The 18,044-nt window shown below is 39.5% G+C and overlaps 1 protein-coding gene and 1 long non-coding RNA gene across 2 annotated transcripts in view; one reads left to right on the top strand and one right to left on the bottom strand.

Annotated features, from left to right (window-relative positions):
- Positions 1-18,044, top strand: part of Ccdc192 (coiled-coil domain containing 192) — a 202,052-nt gene that overhangs the window by 163,511 nt on the left and 20,497 nt on the right. The gene's annotated exons all lie outside the window — the stretch shown is intronic.
- On the bottom strand, positions 1,056-6,912 carry LOC134471935 (uncharacterized). Its single transcript, XR_010041690.1, has 2 exons — positions 5,957-6,912; positions 1,056-5,623 (listed from the first exon to the last, which is right to left on the bottom strand). It is a non-coding gene; the product is annotated as an uncharacterized LOC134471935 (long non-coding RNA).

Below are 18,044 nucleotides of genomic sequence, written 5' to 3'. Positions count from 1 at the left end.
GCAGCTGTCCCTCAGAGCACAGAGCTTCTCCAGCAGATTCTACTTTACCAATCTATAGGGCATCATTTGCAAAAGTCCTAAGTGACCGCTTATTCCTGTAACTCGGGAGAGGGGTCTTCTGTGCTGCCCTCCTCCCTCCTGGCCCTTCCCCTCCCCTTCACGCTGCTCTTCTCTTCCCTCCTATTTCCTTCCCTTCCTCGCTTCTCTTCCTCCTGTATGACACTCACAAGTTGTATTATTTTAACCAAGTGCAACTTTCAGGTGGGATAAGACCACACAAATGCTTCCTTGTTGAGTAGATGCCCCTTTCTTCTGTTACTTTATATGTCGCACTCTCATATTTCCTTTCTGGATTTTTTTGGGCCACATAGACCTGTGTCTACACATTCAGAAGTATGCGTACACCTGCCTCTTACCTAAGAAGAGATGAGGAGTTCAGAATTCAAGCAAGTCTGCAGCAGACAGCAGCTGGTGGCTTCTAATTCAAATCAGTTTTGAGGCGAATTCCACCAATTGAGTGTTCAGTTCCCAGATCTGCCCCTCCCGTGTATTTCAGGTACCAATAACAAGCCCAGGTTGCTTTACCTGTGCTTCTGAACAACTGGCTATAAGTAGGGTTCCCATAACCCTTACATCTAGATGTTCCCCCAAGCTTCTTGTGCTCACAGGTGGGACTTTGGGAGGTAATTGGATCATGGGAGCATGATACTTACTGGTGGATTAATCCACTCATGAATTTCAGCTAAATGTGAAGTTGGGAGTGGCTCTTAGAGAGCATGGCCTGGAAAGCCTGTACCTCCCTCCCATCTCCCTAGATCACCCTCTGTCTCCCCACCGCCTGGCCATGAAGGCATATCTTCACCCCCACGCTCTTGTGTCATCCCTTCCTGCCTTGAATCCTGCTGGCTGTTAGCTGAAACTTCTACAAGCAATGAGCCAAACAAACCTCTCCTTCTTTAACTTGCAAATGTTTAGTATTTTTGTCCCAACATCGAGAAAAGTAACTAAGACACTCTCCTTGGGTTCAGTTATTTTGCTCAAATGGTTCACAGACCTTAGGGAAATAATTACAGTTTATTAGTAAGGATATTACAAAGGGTACAGATGAAGAGATTAGTGTAGGGTAAACTAGGAGAGCAGGACACTGAGCTCCCAGGTCCTCTCCAGGGGACACCCTCCAGCACTTCCACGTGTCCAGGATACAGAACCTCACCCAACATTACCCTTTGGAGTTGCATAGAAAATGCATTGCTTGGGAAATCTTATTAGAGAAAAAAAGGGTCCAATTTGATGCTGATAGTCTGAGTGGGGAAACCCAGTAAGGCCTGTCTGTCTGGATTCTTCACATTCCTTCTTCATTGAGTAGGGTATTACCCCTTCTGAAGGGTGGGTAGGGTCTTATCACTAATATCACAAAGGCAAGCAAGGAATTTCTTTATGACCAAGAGCTCCAAATCAGGATTTCAATGATTTGTCTCAGGAAGAAAAATTCCAGTTTCTCTGTTCTGCCCAGGGGAGGGTACTATCATTCAGGAAATGTGCACAAAAATTAGAAGTCTACATATCATGATGTCACAAAGCTCCAAGTTCACTTGTACAATTCTTTGGTTTCTCATCAATAAGGTTTAAAATTTTCAGAAGCTGAACAAGCTAAAGTCCTGTTAATTTATTTCTACCCACTTTTAGTTCCTTTGGACTTTGCTTTCTAAGAGAGGACTGACAAATAGTTTTGGTGTCTAGTAACACCATGAGAGTGGGTACTAAATAAGCCATTCGCTCCAAATCATCCACCTGATGGAGAAGCAGAGCCATAATCACAATCATGGCCTCTGAACTTGCTTAACAAATATGGCATGGACTGGTGTCCACTGTGGGAAACATAAATGCAAAGGAAGACATAAGGAGCTGAAATGTCAACTCAAAAATGAATGACACAATACATTTGGACATGTGAAGTGTCCAAATAGTTTAAAACATTCCCAGAAGTTCAAAAATCCCTAACATATTCCTACAAGTCTACAATTTGGGTCAATATTTATTGATTATGTAAATTATTATTATTTGTGCTCTTGAGAATTGAATAAGTCCAAGCATATTACCACTGAGTTACTGCCTCCAATCCAGCTTTTACATCATGAATAGAGAGACTGATACACAGGAAGCTGATTTGCCCCAAATTTTAAGAAATCATTGTGGGGTGCACCCATGTGAGTGTAAGACCCTTTCTCCATACTTCCCTCCGAAGCTGCTTTTCCTCCTTGTATTTCTTAATGTATGAATAATGATTCACAATTCCCTATTCTGGCCTTTAGATCCTATTAAGTTGTTCAAGGGTACATTTTAGAATATATAAGTAATATTTTAACTTCATGATGTATACGGTAATCATGCTAAAAATGCTGACATGTTAGCATTACATACTGTTGAATACTAAAAAGTATTTTTAAAACTCTCTTCAAATGGTGTCAAAGTCTTTGAAAGTAATTGTTAGTTTTGTTTTGCTTTGTTTTGAGACAAAGTCTCTTTGTGTAGTTCAGGCTGGCCTCAAACTCTTGGCAATCCCCTGCCACCGCCCCTGGAATGCTGGGATCACAGGCCTGCTCCCGCATACCCACCTGTTAATTCTGCAACCAAAAAAATTAATTGCATATCTCCAATATCAACATGTCATAATGAGTAACTTTTTAATCTTTGTCAAAACTAGTGAATTACATCTTAAATTATTTTTATCATGTTAGAATTTCAATATTGGTGTTATTTTCACTATATGCCTTGCACGAATTTAATTTTCATTATTTGCTTTATCTTATAAACAATAATTATTCAATTTATTAAAAATATTTTTAGGAAAATGCCTGCAATATGAGACTCCTATAATAATGGGTGGGTCCTTTATTTATTCATTTATTTATCTTCCTGGTTTCATTTCTCTCAGAAAGTTACTGATATAAACTGCATTGCTGAAATGAATGACAGTGTCAGATATCTTACACATCAACTGCATAGCTCATTCCTTGATTCAGAGATGGTCTTGTAATGTAAATGAACCAATAAGATATGAGAGATAGCTGCTGTGGTTTATAGAAAAGATATGCTACCTATTTTTCTGTATTCAATTATCGGGCACCTGGCCTAGCTCTCCAATCTCCCAAATAAGTGTACAGCAAAGACTTAAAATAAATGAGATAAATGGTGTGATTTTAGGGCTCCAGGAGAATCAAAACCCTCTGCAGAGTTCAAGACTCTGGGGACTGAGATGAGAAGTGTCTCTGGGTGGCCCATATTTATTTAGTTTTCAAACAAGGAAGGGATTAAAGTTAAAAACACAGGAAGCTGAACAGACCTTAGGAGTGGTTCAAGGACTTTGCCAACTAACAGATTCTATTTAATTTAGGAGAAGATCTCCATATAGGAGTGAAATTCTACAGTCTTTATTTAGTTAGTTGGAGTTGGGGCCCGGCATCCTCACCTGTGATGTTACTTTGCCCTTTGAGGCTTCTCTTTGTTTTTAGGTTGACCATACCCCTGCCATGCCACAGCCCTGTACATGTGTTCAACTTCCAGTTTCAATGGCTCCCAACAGTCAATGCAGGGAGAGATTCTCTTTGACACCAGATTGAAAGAGGGTTGGCTCTAGGAGACAGTAGCAGGCATTAAGTCTTCAAGAATAGTAGCAGGCTTCAGAATAAGTTGATACTCTAAATTTAGAGCAGAGAGACCAAGAAAAGCCAAATCTTCAATTACGCTGTTGAGGACATTACATCCATTCTCACCTGAAGCCAGCAATATCTCTGAAGCCTGTGAATTCTCTTTGTTGCTTAAGCAAGTTACACTTGGGCTTTCAGATTGTTTGAACAAAAATAGCACTGAATGATACCCTATTATTGGCCTAGTGTAACAAAGGTTTTGTGCAATGGTAAACAATATTAGTCATCTACACAGAAGCTGCCATTTTTCATCCTTGTTTAAGAGAACCTGATTTTATCTATAATCTAGGCAAATGATCAGTTTCAGGGATTTTTGTTCATATATCCCAAGATGCTAGTGTCCATTAGTTTTAACCAATCATCCGCTTATTTCTTCATTTGCAAAATGCCTTTAACAATACAATGTAATCATAAGGGTGTACATAGAAGAGACAAGAGGGAAGGAGAAGGAAAGAATACAAGATTTCTGTTACAAATATTATGGAAGGCTTCCCAATTCTTAAAAAGGGGAGGCAAGACAGGATTTCCTTTTTTTCTTGCAATTTTAGTAATGCCCCACGAAGAATGAAGTCACCTTGGAAATAAAAGGGGGAAATAAGAGAATCCAAGAAAAAATGACTGGCTAACTTGAGCCACAAAATGAACTGGTTCTGGGATGGCCCACACTTTCCCCACGTGCAGTAACAAACTCCCTTTGTCTGCACTGCTGATATGGGTTCTCTTGTTGGAAGCTGAATCACCCTGATAGATTTACCCACAACAATACTGATCCTTTGAGGCTAATTCCCAGCTCTCAAAGATCAATGTATAAAACTGCATAAAGCCAACTTGAGTCCCAAAGAGAAACAAACACCTCTATAATTTTGGCATATTTTGTGTCCTTGTAAAGCATGATTTAAATAGTTTCAGCAAGTGAGGTAACCAATCAGTACATATGTGGATCATATTCAAGGAGTTTATATCCTTTAAGTCTGAGATAAAGAGGAAGTCGGCCTGCTGACGATGACTTTGTGCCCCAAGTCTTTGTTTGTTCAGGTGGTTAGAACCAGGAGACATGGGAAGGTCACTTTGGAAAGTGGCCAGAACAAACACCCAGTCTTAATGGCAACCTTACTGCCATTCCTAGGATATTCAGTATTTGCTAGTTCAGAAATTAGTAATAAATGCAGGGAAAAAAGAAGCATGACACTTGCCTGGTAATTTTAAAGTCAGGACTACTCCGCACACAGCTGTGTAGTGCTGGCCATCACAGCTGGGTTAGCAGGAGAAGCCAATGGAACAACTCCTGAACCCAGGTGGAAGCCCAACAGCAGAGAAGTGGGGCTGGGCTACTGAGGTTCACACGCTCAGGTTCATCTGCCCCCCACTGGCCAAATCAAAGGAGGACACATGTTTGGGGGAAAGGAGAAAGGATTTATTCAAAGGTAGCTCTGAGCAGGTAAAGCAGCCTATTTCCCTTAAATCATCAGCTCGCCATGTGCAGGTCCCTTGGGCTCTTTTATCACAAAGAATCTTGGAGGAGAAAAATACATTGGGAAAGCAGACATTTTTAAGGCAATTCTGTCCCTTCCTAGACCCAGACCTGACTCTCTCTTGCCTAAGGCAATGAAATTGGGCCTGAGCCTCTCCTTGCCTTGCATATTCTGACCATTCGTCTTGGTGTAGGAGGAACAGGAGTCATTTATGCCGTAGGCTTGAGGAAGTTTGGAAGCCTCTGGATTCCAAAAGAAAAGGCTCTTCTAACTTTTAAGCTCCATTTTGCTGTGCCTGGCACTATCCCCCTTGCTTATTTCAGCCTTCAATCTTGAGAGCCTTGAGGTGCCAGCCCACCGGCCTGTCTCCTTCATTTTGGGTTGGTGGGGAGATCTCATCAAAGCGAGCTGGAGCACAAGCAGAGGGAAGCCAGAAGCTTGAGCCTGAAAAAGTTACCACGAAAAATTGTAAAAGCAGATACAAAAGAAAGCCAAACTCAGGCAATATCCAACAGTTCCACTCCCTAGAAACACTTTCTTACTTTTAGGTAATAAGAACTCTCTCACAACCTCTGCAGCTCTACTTATGCTGGCAGGGTGACACATAGGTGGTCTTGGATGCTTGCAACTGTCCTCTCTGTCCTATCCACAGCCTGTCCCTGAGAGTGAAGCAGGTTTTCCTGTTGACAGTCCCATGTTAGAGGGAATGTTACAGGATTAAAGTCAGTATCATAACCCCTCTTGCCAACTTTAAGCCATGTCAGAGATTCAGCTTACCTGAGTCTGCTGTCAAGTTTAATCCTGTCTTAGTGAGCAGTCAGCACCCTAAAACATTAGAACTTCGACAGATAGTTACAAGGCATACAGTCAGACATAAAGCAAGCCAAGAGGAGCAAAAGCAAATCCAGTCTGTATGGTAGACTTGAACTGAGAAACACAGTAACTAAGTTAACTTTAAAAACAATTTCTGTGCAGCAAGCTCAGCTCTGCCAGAAAGGAGCTGCGATGAATGGCACTAGGACCAAAGAGCAGCAGAGACCTTCTGGCTTGAGTGAGGGCAACACGGCATGGAATTTACTGTGTCTGAGTGCAGGCAGGAAGCGGGGGACAGAGAGAAGTGGGCCCCTTTTACAGGGATGGAGAGAAGGCAGAGGACAGTGGGCGGAAAGATTTTAATGAACAGCTGTGAGATTTCTCTGGCTGTTTTATGCCTCAGTGGACAAAGTCCTTGAAGTGTCTGGTGTAAATTTTCTTATCTCCTGCCCTATCTTATCTATGGGTGACAGCCTGGTGCTGAGCTGAGTCCCCCACTAAAAACAGGACCTCTGCTGGCTAGCAGTTTGGGGCTGGGGAAGTCAGGTCAGAATGAGCCTTACAGGCACATGGAGTAAATACTTGAGGCTCCTCTGTCTTTGTAAACAACATGAGTTACCATTTTGGAGAAAGCAAACACTTTACTAAGCTAAGACCAAGAATTATAGTTTGCTACGGTAACACTTTCAGGACTTCACGGTCAGGCATACAGAATTATAAATAACTTTGGATGCAGAGTGTAAAAATTAATGTCTATTTTGTCAACTAAGAACATCCATTTTTGAGCAAGCATTATCTCTTACTAACCAGCCGGAACCTGGCTTTTGCTGGTTGTGTGACTAAGAGCAATACCCAGGTAATAATTGAACAAAAAGTTATTTACTTCTATAGCACAGTAAGGCAACAATCATGACTGACTGCATTATACCAGGACAATTTTAAAAATAAGGAAAAACATTTAATAGTAATTTACAGCCCCAAAAAAGCTTCAAACAGATATCTAAGTAAACATGAACATTGTGACTTATTTTTTCTAAAAATTTAATACTCACAAGACAGTAGAGAACATAAATTATTTTGACAAATTTAAAATATTTTTTTCAAAGTTCTGCTGTAAATTTTACTAAGAAATGATTAATATTCTAAACTTTTTTGTGGCATACAAATATACTAACATCATCCCTGTGGGTGACATTTTTAATTTTTGAAATATTTTTCTTAGAACATACTGTCTAACATATATGATCAAATTACAACAAAACTCTTATAAACAGATGCCACCCACACATAATTATCAATCATTTTAAAATTTATGTTATTAATTCATATCTGTGTCCCAAATTATATAATATATACATGTAAGCACTGTTTTCCTCAAAAAATTTTTGTTTCTGAAATTTACAGGCCTTTTTGTGAAAGTAGTGATTTTAAAAATTTAAAAACTCATTTTAAAGTATTTAATTTAAATAAAAACTTAACAGTAAAATAATAGTCCTCTATTACAGAGAACTAAGTGAGTCTTTTAGCACTGCCATATAAACAAACCCACTCACACACCAGATAGGTCGTACAAAAGAGTTTCTTAAAACTAACTGTTACTAGAATATTAAATGGATTGTGCATATGCAAATTATGAATTTTAGGATGTTTTACAATGTATAGATATAACCTTCAATCATGGAGACTTATTAATTAAAGCTCATTTTTAACTTGACCCATAGTTTGACAAGTGTTTTGATATATTATCATCCTTCTAGAATAATTATTTAAACTTATTAAAAATTAGATATCTTTTGATGTTATAGACTCAAATATATTTTAGGGAAATAATAAATGAATTTATATTTAGCAAGTATACATAGTATTTTAACTATTTATTATAAATAACTCGTGTTTCATTTATATACCCATCTAATTTAAGTTTTAGTAGTTACCTCTACATATCCCACAAAATGTAAAACTCTGGCAAACAAAAATTAATGTTCCAAAACTATTTTTTATTGAGGGAAGTAACTCTTAAAAGTTTTAGTCCATACTTGGAAATTACATCTATACATGCTACAACAGAATGGTATTTTAAAAACTTTGAAAGGTTTTCTGAAGCTTTTGAATTTGAATATTTAACATTGACTCCAATGAAATTTTTAACCAAAATTTTGTCATCCAAAAACGAACTTCCTGGATAGTCCATAGATCAATAAATGAATCCACTTGGAAGACTATAAAAGGAAATTTTCTACTCATGAACATTTGAAACGGCAAAGCTCAGAAGATCTAGAAAGATCCACGAACCACAGGGAGAAATAGTCACCCTACTTTAGCACCTTCTGGCTTTATCATTCTAAAACTGTGCAAATTGGTACCCATGCAAAGATGCAGTCAGCTCTTTCAGGAAATTGTGAACAATTACAGCATGACTGGCAATATTTACTCAGACCCAAGTCAATGCATGAGACAAAGCTGTCTTCCTTCTTGTAAACTTAGTAAGAAAGCTCTCAAATAGCCTTTTCTTAGATAATGTCTAATAAGTATAAATTTTAACTGCCCCCACTTCTCTACTCTAGCAAGCCTAGGTAATGTTTCTTATCCACATCAAATTCTGTTGAATACAATAATGAAGAGGAAGCCACCAGCCTTGGGAAAGGACTCTTGTTAAGAAAGAGCTCTGAGATCACTTACAAGGGAACACCCATCAGAATTACAGCAGACTTCTCGGCACAAACCATCAAATCATGAAGAGCGTGGGGGGAAATAATTCAAGCTTTGAAAGATAACAACCTCCAGCCAAGATTGATATATCCTGCACAATTGTCCCTAGAAATTGATGGAAAAACAAGGTGCTTCCAGGATAAAGAGGAACTAGGGGAATTTACAACCACCAATTCAACTCTACAGAGAATACTGCAGGATATTCTAAAAAAGGAAAATACCAAGATTCCAGAAATAGTGGCAGAGAGGCCACAATGAATGGAGCAGAAAGAGAAATGAAGAAGACAAACTGACAACAAACGACAGAAAAAGAGCTCAACAGAAATGAGGCAGAGAAGATTGGATATAGGAACAGCTATTTTGGAGAAAACAAGACATCATAGTAGCTAGTGCTGATTTAGTATCATCTTGTTTTGAAGTCCCATCAAACTTGTATTCTTCTGTCTCCATCAGTCTTAACAAGTTGTGTCTTACTGGATTTTATTATATGAGATAATATAAGCAAAAACTTTTATAGACAAGGAGATTATACAGAAACCATTGTTCATTTTCTGTTAGTTGGTTCTAAATACCCTGTAACACTGTCATTCCCTTGAATGGTTTTACATTGTCTTGATATGTTTGGTGCTACAGTATACGAAGTTATACTCAAAGATTTCAAGGAAAGAGACATTATGGTAACTTCTTTTATGTCGGGTTGTCTTGTGGTAAAACACTATTTTGTTTAAATACTTATGCTTTGACCTGCAAAAAAAAGAAAAACGAAAGAAAGAAAGAAAGAGTTCTGAAGGCACTCTGGAACAAACCAGTCCTGAAACTGACACAGCTGTGACAGGAAAGCCACCATAGGTAAATAAGTAGACTTGGGTACTCATAAAAAGCATGACTTGTGGTGTTTTTTTCTGTCATAAATTTAAAAGACGTTTTTGCTATAAACCATTTCACAAAATACTATCTGTTGAGACCCCTTAGACTATGCTTGAAGGAGACTTTAATTGAATTATTTCTGTATAACATTTGAGACAATAAATAATTTAAAATTTTAAGAATACCCAGTAGGCACTGTATTAATACATGTGCCACATTTTCTAAATGTTCAACTGACCCTGGTTGCTAAGTTTAAGATCCTAACAAATTCAAAAAATTTAATTACATTCCCTTTATGCTTTTCAGTCTCTCTTACAACTTCTGTGAAAGTAAAAATACTATTCTAAAAATCAAAGAATCAAAATACAATTCTATCTGGCTAGCATAGGCAAAATGCAGTTTTGAGGACACCTTTGTTACATCTTTTAAAACATTTCCGTTAATGATGTAAACAAGAATGTATTTGAGTTTATGCTTTCTTTATTACTGAACATTCATGTTTTAAATTAGCTTGGTACCATTTAAATAATATATAAACACAAAAACACATGTAGACATAACATATAACATACACATTCATGCCAACACACATGAAACAACACACATGACACCATTATCATTTGCCAGCTTTCATGGTTACTTAAAAGTCCTCTATTGTCCTTAGAAAGTCCTTAAAAAGTCCTCTATTGGCATGATTTTCCCTTTTACAGTTTTAAGCAATATTTCATCTTAAATGTGCATGTCTGAAAGTGATATTCCTGGTTGTAGCAAGGCAAGAAATATATATCTCAAAAGACACAGCACACCTACTCTAGTTAACCTGAGTTTCAATTTCTGAAGTTTTTTATTTTTATTTTTCACTTTAATTTATTGTAGGTCTTAGTCGATTTTAAAGCTCTTGCCTCATGTTTTAGGACATGTTTCCACTGTGGTAAACTTTAGATATACCTGGGTAAAAGTTTATGCATCTTATCTTGACTGTATTGCTCAAGGCCTCTTAGTTTGAAAAAAAGAAACCGGGCTTCCTGAGAACATGGTGGACAGACAGCAGCAGCTACTGAAGGCTCTCTAAAGGCTCGGCTCAGAGGCCAGGAATGATGCGGACTAAGGAGATACGAACCAGTAGAGATATGCTCTGCTGACTCAGGAACGAACTGGGCTGAGAGAATCTAACTTAGAATACAGTCCTGGCGCTAAAATAGGAACAGAAAAATCTCGGTGTGGAGGCTCGACCCCGCGCCATTGGAAACCGCGGTTTGGATTTCCTGCCGCCCAGCGGCTGGCTGCCTCCACAGCGGCTCGGCAAGGAGAGACGCGCCGAGCTCTGGGAACGGGAGTCTGCGAACGGAGTCGGAAACAGGACGGACAAGGAGGAAAACTGACTGGTGGCGAGGTGAGCAAGAAACTGATCCCCTACCACAGTTTGACTCCAGCGGAGGTTTTTCTGGGCTCGGGCAGTCCTGTAAGAGCAGGGCGCGGTGACAACTCCAGCCGCACATTCCCCTCTCGGACGGGATTGGTGAAAGGTGCCTGGCCTGAGTGACGCTGCTGGCGGACTCCCTAGGCTGGCCTAACCCAGATCCCAAAGCCTGACGGTGGCCCGGAGGAGCGACCGACTCCCGCGTAGGCTGCCTCCTCCGCAACTCCCTGGGGCACAGCGGTGGGTGGGAACAACTAGCCAGCGCAATTTGATCAGGCTGTGGCTGACAGGCAGGGAAGCCGGGCCTCCTATGTAAGATTGCATTTTATAAGGAACAGAAAATATGGGGAAGGGAAGCAACAAAAAAGGCTCCTCGGCCCCCAATCCTGAGAAACAGGCAATAGTGGACACCGCACCAATATACATTAAGCGCCATCCAGAGAGCCTCATAGACCAATTCAGGAATGAAGTTATCAATGACCTGAAGCTAGAAGTATGCAGAATAGTTAGAGAAATGCTAAGCACCACCTAAGAAAAAGCAGATGGTGGAATGGAAGAACAGAAAAAGAGGGGAGAATTGCTTGATGGAGAAAACAGAGAAAGCATTGAGTATGTGAAGCAGGTTCAAAGAGACTATCAAGAAATTAAGAAGTCTATCCAAGACTGGCATAACAGCTTGAAAGAAACTAAGGACAGACTATCTGAATTGGAGGGCAGACTTGAAACATGGGAGAATGAAATGAAAAACTTCTTAAAAATAACAAAGAAACACACAGCAATAATACAAAGACAAGAAGATGATAAGAGGAGCCATAACTTAAGGATTAAGAACATAAAAGAAGAAGTAGGGACACAAACAAGTGAACTACAAAAGCTACTCACAGAAATAATCCAGGAGAATTTTCCTAATTTAGCAAAAGGTAAAGATACTCAGATGTATGAGGCATACAGGACCCCAGCTACCTACAACCCTAACAGAGAAACACCCAGGCATATAATAATAAAAATTCCAGAAATTCAATACAAGAACAGAATATTAAAAGCTGTAAGAGACAAGAAACAGATCACTTACAAGGGAATACCCATCAGAATTACAGCAGATTTCTCTTCACAAACCATCAAATCACGAAGAGCATGGGGAGAAATAATTCAAGCTTTGAAAGATAATAATCTCCAGCCAAGATTGAGATATCCTGCACAACTGTCCCTGGAAATTGATGGAAAAACGAGGTGCTTCCAGGATAAAGAGGAACTGGGGGAATTTGCAACCACCAATTCAACCCTACAGAAAGTATTGCAGGATATTCTAAAAAAAGAAAAATACAAAGAACCCAGAAATAGTGGCGGGGAGGCCACAACGAATGGAGCAGAGAACAAAATGAAGAAGACAAACTGACAGCTACTGACAGAAAAAGAGCTCAACAGAAATGAGACAGAGAAGATTGGATGATAGGAACAGCTTTTTTTGGAGAAAATGACATCTTAATAGGTAATGCTGATTTAGTACCATCTTGTTTTGAAGTCTCATCTAGCTTTTGTTCTTCTGTCTCCAATGGTCTAAACAGGTTGTATCTTATTGGATTTTGTTATGTATGATAGTATAAGCAAAAACCTTTTAAGGACAAGGAGATTATACAGAGACCATTGTCCATTTTCTGTTAGTCGATTCTAAATACTCTATAATGCTGTCATTCTCTTAAATGGTTTTACATTGTTTTGATATACTTAATGCTACAATATATGAAGTTGTACTCAAGGACTTCAGGGAGGGAGTCAATATGGTAACTATTTTTGGGTCAGGATTATCTGGTGGCGAAACACTATTCTGCTTAAATGGTTATGTTTTGATCTGCCCTGTTTCGCTGTTATGCCCTCTTTTTTCTCAATCTCCACTCCATTATTTACTTTTTTATTTTTATCCATTTAATTAAAGGGAAAAATATAGCAGGATATAATATAGTAACCCACTTTGACTTTCTATTATCTCGATTTGAAGCCCTGTATTACTCTCACCATCTTGTTTTTGACTGAGGTTCCTCTATTCTGTTTTGCTGGATAGTATCAGGTTCGAAAGTTTAGGCATCAGCTGAGAAGATAATGAGATTCATTATAACGCCCATTCTCGTTGACTTTTATCTACTTTTGAAGACCTACAATATCTCCAATGTTTTGGTTTTGTCGGTTTTATTCTTTACGGTTTTGTTCAATTGTATAACAACTAATGATATAGGCAATTCTATTAGAAATAGCGGGAGGCACTATGGTAACCATTGTTGATCACCTTGTATTATGTTTTTATATTATCTATTATGTCCACCCTTTTGACTTGACCGATTCTGTTCTGTTATGTCACATTTGGTTTTACTCTCTTCCAAAAAAGCAATAAGAACCGTGGGAGCAATGAAACCCAAAATGTGTAATAGTCATTGTACAAAAGAGAGGAAAAGAAAGTGCTCTAAACTATATAACTGCATGTATATTTAAATGTATAAGATAGAAAATGATATCACAGAGTTTTATTGGATCATTGAACAGAACTGTTTGCAGTATCATTGTTGGAATGTCCACTCTACAAGCTTTAATTTTGTGACTTGAACAATTATTTCTAAGATGGCAATATGTAATCCATTAACTAGTGATTGCCTACTGCGCATTTTTTTCTCCTGTAAATCTGTATAACTTGTACCCCTTCACTGTTTTTTTTTTTTCTTTCTTTTCTTTTCTCCTTAAATAAAAAAAAAAAAAAAAAGAAAGAAACCAGTTTAGGAACAATATTCCCACTGAGAGAAACAAGCTCTCTGTAGGCAAATTTCTGCTTTATTTGTATTTTTAAAATTTTTATTTATTTATTTATTTTATTAAGGAATGGAAGTGGCAGTTACTGGATGCCCAGATTCTTCTTGTCCTGTTCAAAGAATTGGACAAGACAAGCAAAATAAAAAAGTAGAGGTTTTACATTTACTAAAGGCTGGTGAAAGTTTTCCAGCAGCTCTGAGCATAACAATCGCCATCTTCTTTACTCCCCATTCTGACCTCAGATCCAGGCATCTGTCTTAGCAGCTTTTCTCATGGCGAAGTCAAAATACCCAACACCCAAAGTTAAAGGGAGAAGGGTTTATTTAGCTCACAGTGGGTCAAGGTTTCAGTCCATCGTCAGCTGGTTCCAAGGCAGGGTGGTGTGGCAGAGGGACAGCCATTCATGACAGTGAAAACAATGAGAGAGGACACAGGCAAACCTCTTTCTGTCCCTTACACTGTATCCAGTCTACCAGGATTAGGGTGGTGCCAATCTAGTCAGTGGATTGATCTAGCAATCACCCACCCTTAACCCCAGCACTGTACTACAAGTCAGTTACACACTATTTTCAGCCACCTCCATAAAGCCTATGAGGTTTGGAGGTACCTCTGTACACCAACCATAACACCATCCTATCCAAAACCTGCTGGATCTTGCACCAGAAGAATTGATTGCATTCTCCAATTGGTACCAGGAGCAGGACTCAGAAGCGGCTCTGCACGTGTGCCCTTGCCACGACTGACAGCTCGTGCCTGCTTGCACAACTGCTTTGCCATGCCCTTATCTCCTGTTTCAGTAGGAGACAAAAATCAATTTTCAGCAAACGAGTTATAACAATATTTTAAATAACAACAAGGTTAAAATGAATCAAGGACTCTTAGCCAAAATGAGAGAAATTTTAAACTCCAGTAAGAAACTCATAAACACCAGGGATAGTGCACAGAAGACCTTGCCTGTACCTGCAACTCGTCCTAAGCAGGGCAAGGAAAATGGTATGGACGGGACCCTGGCCAAAGTTACTCCCAAGAATCTTTTAAAAAATAGTTCCAAGAAATTAATATGTGCTTTCATTTATATAAGTCGTACTGTATCTATAAATTCATCTTTTTCTACATCTTAGTTAACTAAAACTTTCAGAGGAGCTGCAAAGGAGCACAAACATATTTATTCCTGAGCAGTTTAAACCAAGACCCTCAAACACAGCACCAGCATTCTCTTAAAATCTCTTAACCCACAGGCTTTTTTTTTTTTTACTACAAATAGTTTAAGAACCTTGAATAGACATTGTCTCACAAAGAAGCATCAGAACAACTTGAAGCTATAAATGGCTTATGTAATTCTAGATGCTACAGAAACCCTGCCCCCATCCTAGAATAAAAGTGTGTGAGAATTCATTGCCCTGTGTTTTCTATCAAAAGATATAAACAGCAGCACCTCCACTGTAACTCAGTCCATGCTTGGCTACTCCCCCACCCTTACACCAGTAACAGGAAATGTCTTGATCCCAGCCTAGATCCCAGGAACATAACTGACCACCAAAAGTAATTTATCAACAGCCAGCTTAAAAGGAGTTGAGTGATCCCTTACCCCCTCCTCTCGTGCAGCTTAAAATAGCCAATCAGGATAGATTGTGAACCTGCAAACCAGTCAGTGGGCAGAAAGTCAGCTGCTTCTCATGCTGAGAAGTTAGGAAATAAAAGGAGTCTGCTGTTGCATTTCTGCATGCACCTGCTGCCTCAAGCTAAAATGTGCTCGTGCTCTTCTACAGAAGTAAACGTTGCCTTGTCAAGATTTCTTGATGTTTGAATGCTTTATTACCTGCACTGACAAACTGCGTCTGGGGCTGTATTTCCCACAAGTGGTCATGAGAAGAGAAAGATACAAGAAACAAAATCAAACGAAAGCAAACCAAAATGAGTGAGGATTTCAAACCAACAAAACCAATGCTCACAAGTATTTTTCTAACTCTGAATCTCTTCTCACACCATTCAGTGCTCTAAAGTGACCTGCAGTAGGTCCAAATGGCCACAAATGGTGAAGATCCTATTATCATGTAAGTGGCAGGTATGGTTCAGGCTTTTGCATATGACATACAATGAATTGCAAAGATATACCCAGTAAAAAGTGGCAGGCAGTTCCACTCATTGAAGATCACAGGAAGTTAGGCTCAGGACAAGTCCATGCGAAAAATGAAAATAGTGCCAGGGTGACAAAGAAGCAAAAGCATTGTGCACAGGTCATGGCACATGGAGACAGCAACAGACCCACCCATAGGTCTGACCTCTGGAATTGAAAGGAGGCGCACCTCAACACAGGTGTCTGCCCTGAACTCTGTGTGTGACTGGCAGGATGCTGAGGCACCTCAGGGGCCCTTAGTGTGCATGCTCGTCCCAGAGTTCACTCTAATCTTAATCATATTTATGAATGCAGTACATGCTTCTAAACCCACAGTGAGGTGTGAGTAGGGGAAGGTGACTGAAGTTCAGGAGTTTCAACTCACAGATGCTTTCTTCTGGGGTGTCAGACATCCGCTAAGTTTTGATTATTTTATTTTCTACCTCCTTAGGACAATGAAAGGAGGAATGACCACAAGGTGCTGTTTAGCATTACATGAGCAGAAGGAAGTCAGTTCCTCAGCTCCATTATTTCCAATCGTACTGGTTCTTATCTCATCCAAATGGCACTGCTCCCAGAGTGAGAAGGAAATACAAAGGAAAAAATAGACTTTTTAGGCTAGTTCTATTCCTTCCTGAACCCAGACCTCTCCCTCCCTTGCCTAAGGGAATGAAATTGGGGTTGACCACCAGGCTCCCACTCTGTCTTCTGGGTAGAGGACAAATGGGGGACCCATGTATGCCCTAGGCCTGATGAAATTTGGATGCCACTTGACCGAAAAGGAAAAAAAAATCTAATTTTTAAAGTTCTGTTTTGTAGTTCCAGTATCTATAGGGTTGTCTTGGTTACTTTCCTCTCATTGCTGGGACAAAATACCTGACACCTGAAATGAAGGAAGGAAAGGTTTATTTAGCTCACTGTTAGTGGGTTTCAGCCCATAATCAGCCAGCTCCAAGGCAGGGTGGCACCGGGGCAACGCTTCAAGGCTCTTCTCCCTTATACTGTAAGCAGGGTACGCCTCAACCCCCAACCCCCACCTCCCACCCCTGCCCAGGGCTGGTGTAGTGCTCACACCACCTCTGTGCCCTTCTCTTGCACAGCATAAGGATGTTTACAAAGTAAGGATCCTGGCTCTCACCTGAGTCTCTTAGTTACACTTCTAAACCCCTCAAGTGGACATGATGTATCAACCATAATAAGGGTTATGCCAATAACAAATTGCCTGCATATTTCAGACCTGCTACTGTTTAATGATTGTGGGAGTATTAGTAATGATAATAGAAACAACATGTAAATATTTATTCTGCTTTGGCATGATTGCTCAACAAATTCTTAGTAAAGTGACATAATCTAGGGGCTCTTTCACTGTTCAATTCTTTCCCCCACTTCCCTTTTCTCCAAACTCTTTTTCTTTCTCAAGTATGGGAGGAGGGGGTACAGTAAAAAGTTTTTGTTGAAATTCTCTGAAACTGTAATGCTTATATTGTGTTAGTCAGTTTATCCATTGCTGAGACACAATACACAACCTAAAACAAGGACATACATAACCCAAAATAAGAAAGGTTTAATTTACTCAGGGCTTCATTCCATGGTCATCTAGAGCCTGGGCAGAGATACCATGGTGCAAGATCATGGCAGAGCAAAGCTGCTCAGTTCCTGGTGACAGGGATGCAGACTAGGAAAAGAATGTCAGGGAGGAATCGGGGAGGAACTATTCGGAGTTCGGAAGCTGCTCCTCCATTACCCTCCCAGGTACACCCAGCAATGTGCTTTACTAATCTGTTAGGCTTTCCTTAACCTATCAAAGTTGACATACCAGGATTAACAGTTATGTATGTTGCTTTTATGATGCTGTTTTCGTAGGATACATCTCAAGTATATACAACAAAAGTTCCCAGTGTCAGTACAAAAGCATCTGCTAAGTGTTTGGTCAGTCCCCTACACAAATTTTTGTCCTTCCCTGAAGTGCCTTGGATTTCAGCCCAACCTGAAAACAACTCCTTCACCATTAGCTTTGATAATATTCCCAAGAGATATAATTTACCTGGTAAGGTAAGTAACTAATGGTAAAATATCTATGAAAATTAACATTTGTACTGGGTAGCACAAATTTTCCTGAAGAAAGAAAAGCTTGCTTGAATTGC

Source organism: Cavia porcellus, unplaced genomic scaffold, assembly GCF_034190915.1.
Source record: "Cavia porcellus strain 051 isolate PalLab524CR breed Dunkin Hartley unplaced genomic scaffold, mCavPor4.1 scaffold_21, whole genome shotgun sequence".
NCBI lineage: Eukaryota > Metazoa > Chordata > Mammalia > Rodentia > Caviidae > Cavia > Cavia porcellus.
This window is presented reverse-complemented; position numbering and strand designations above follow the sequence as displayed.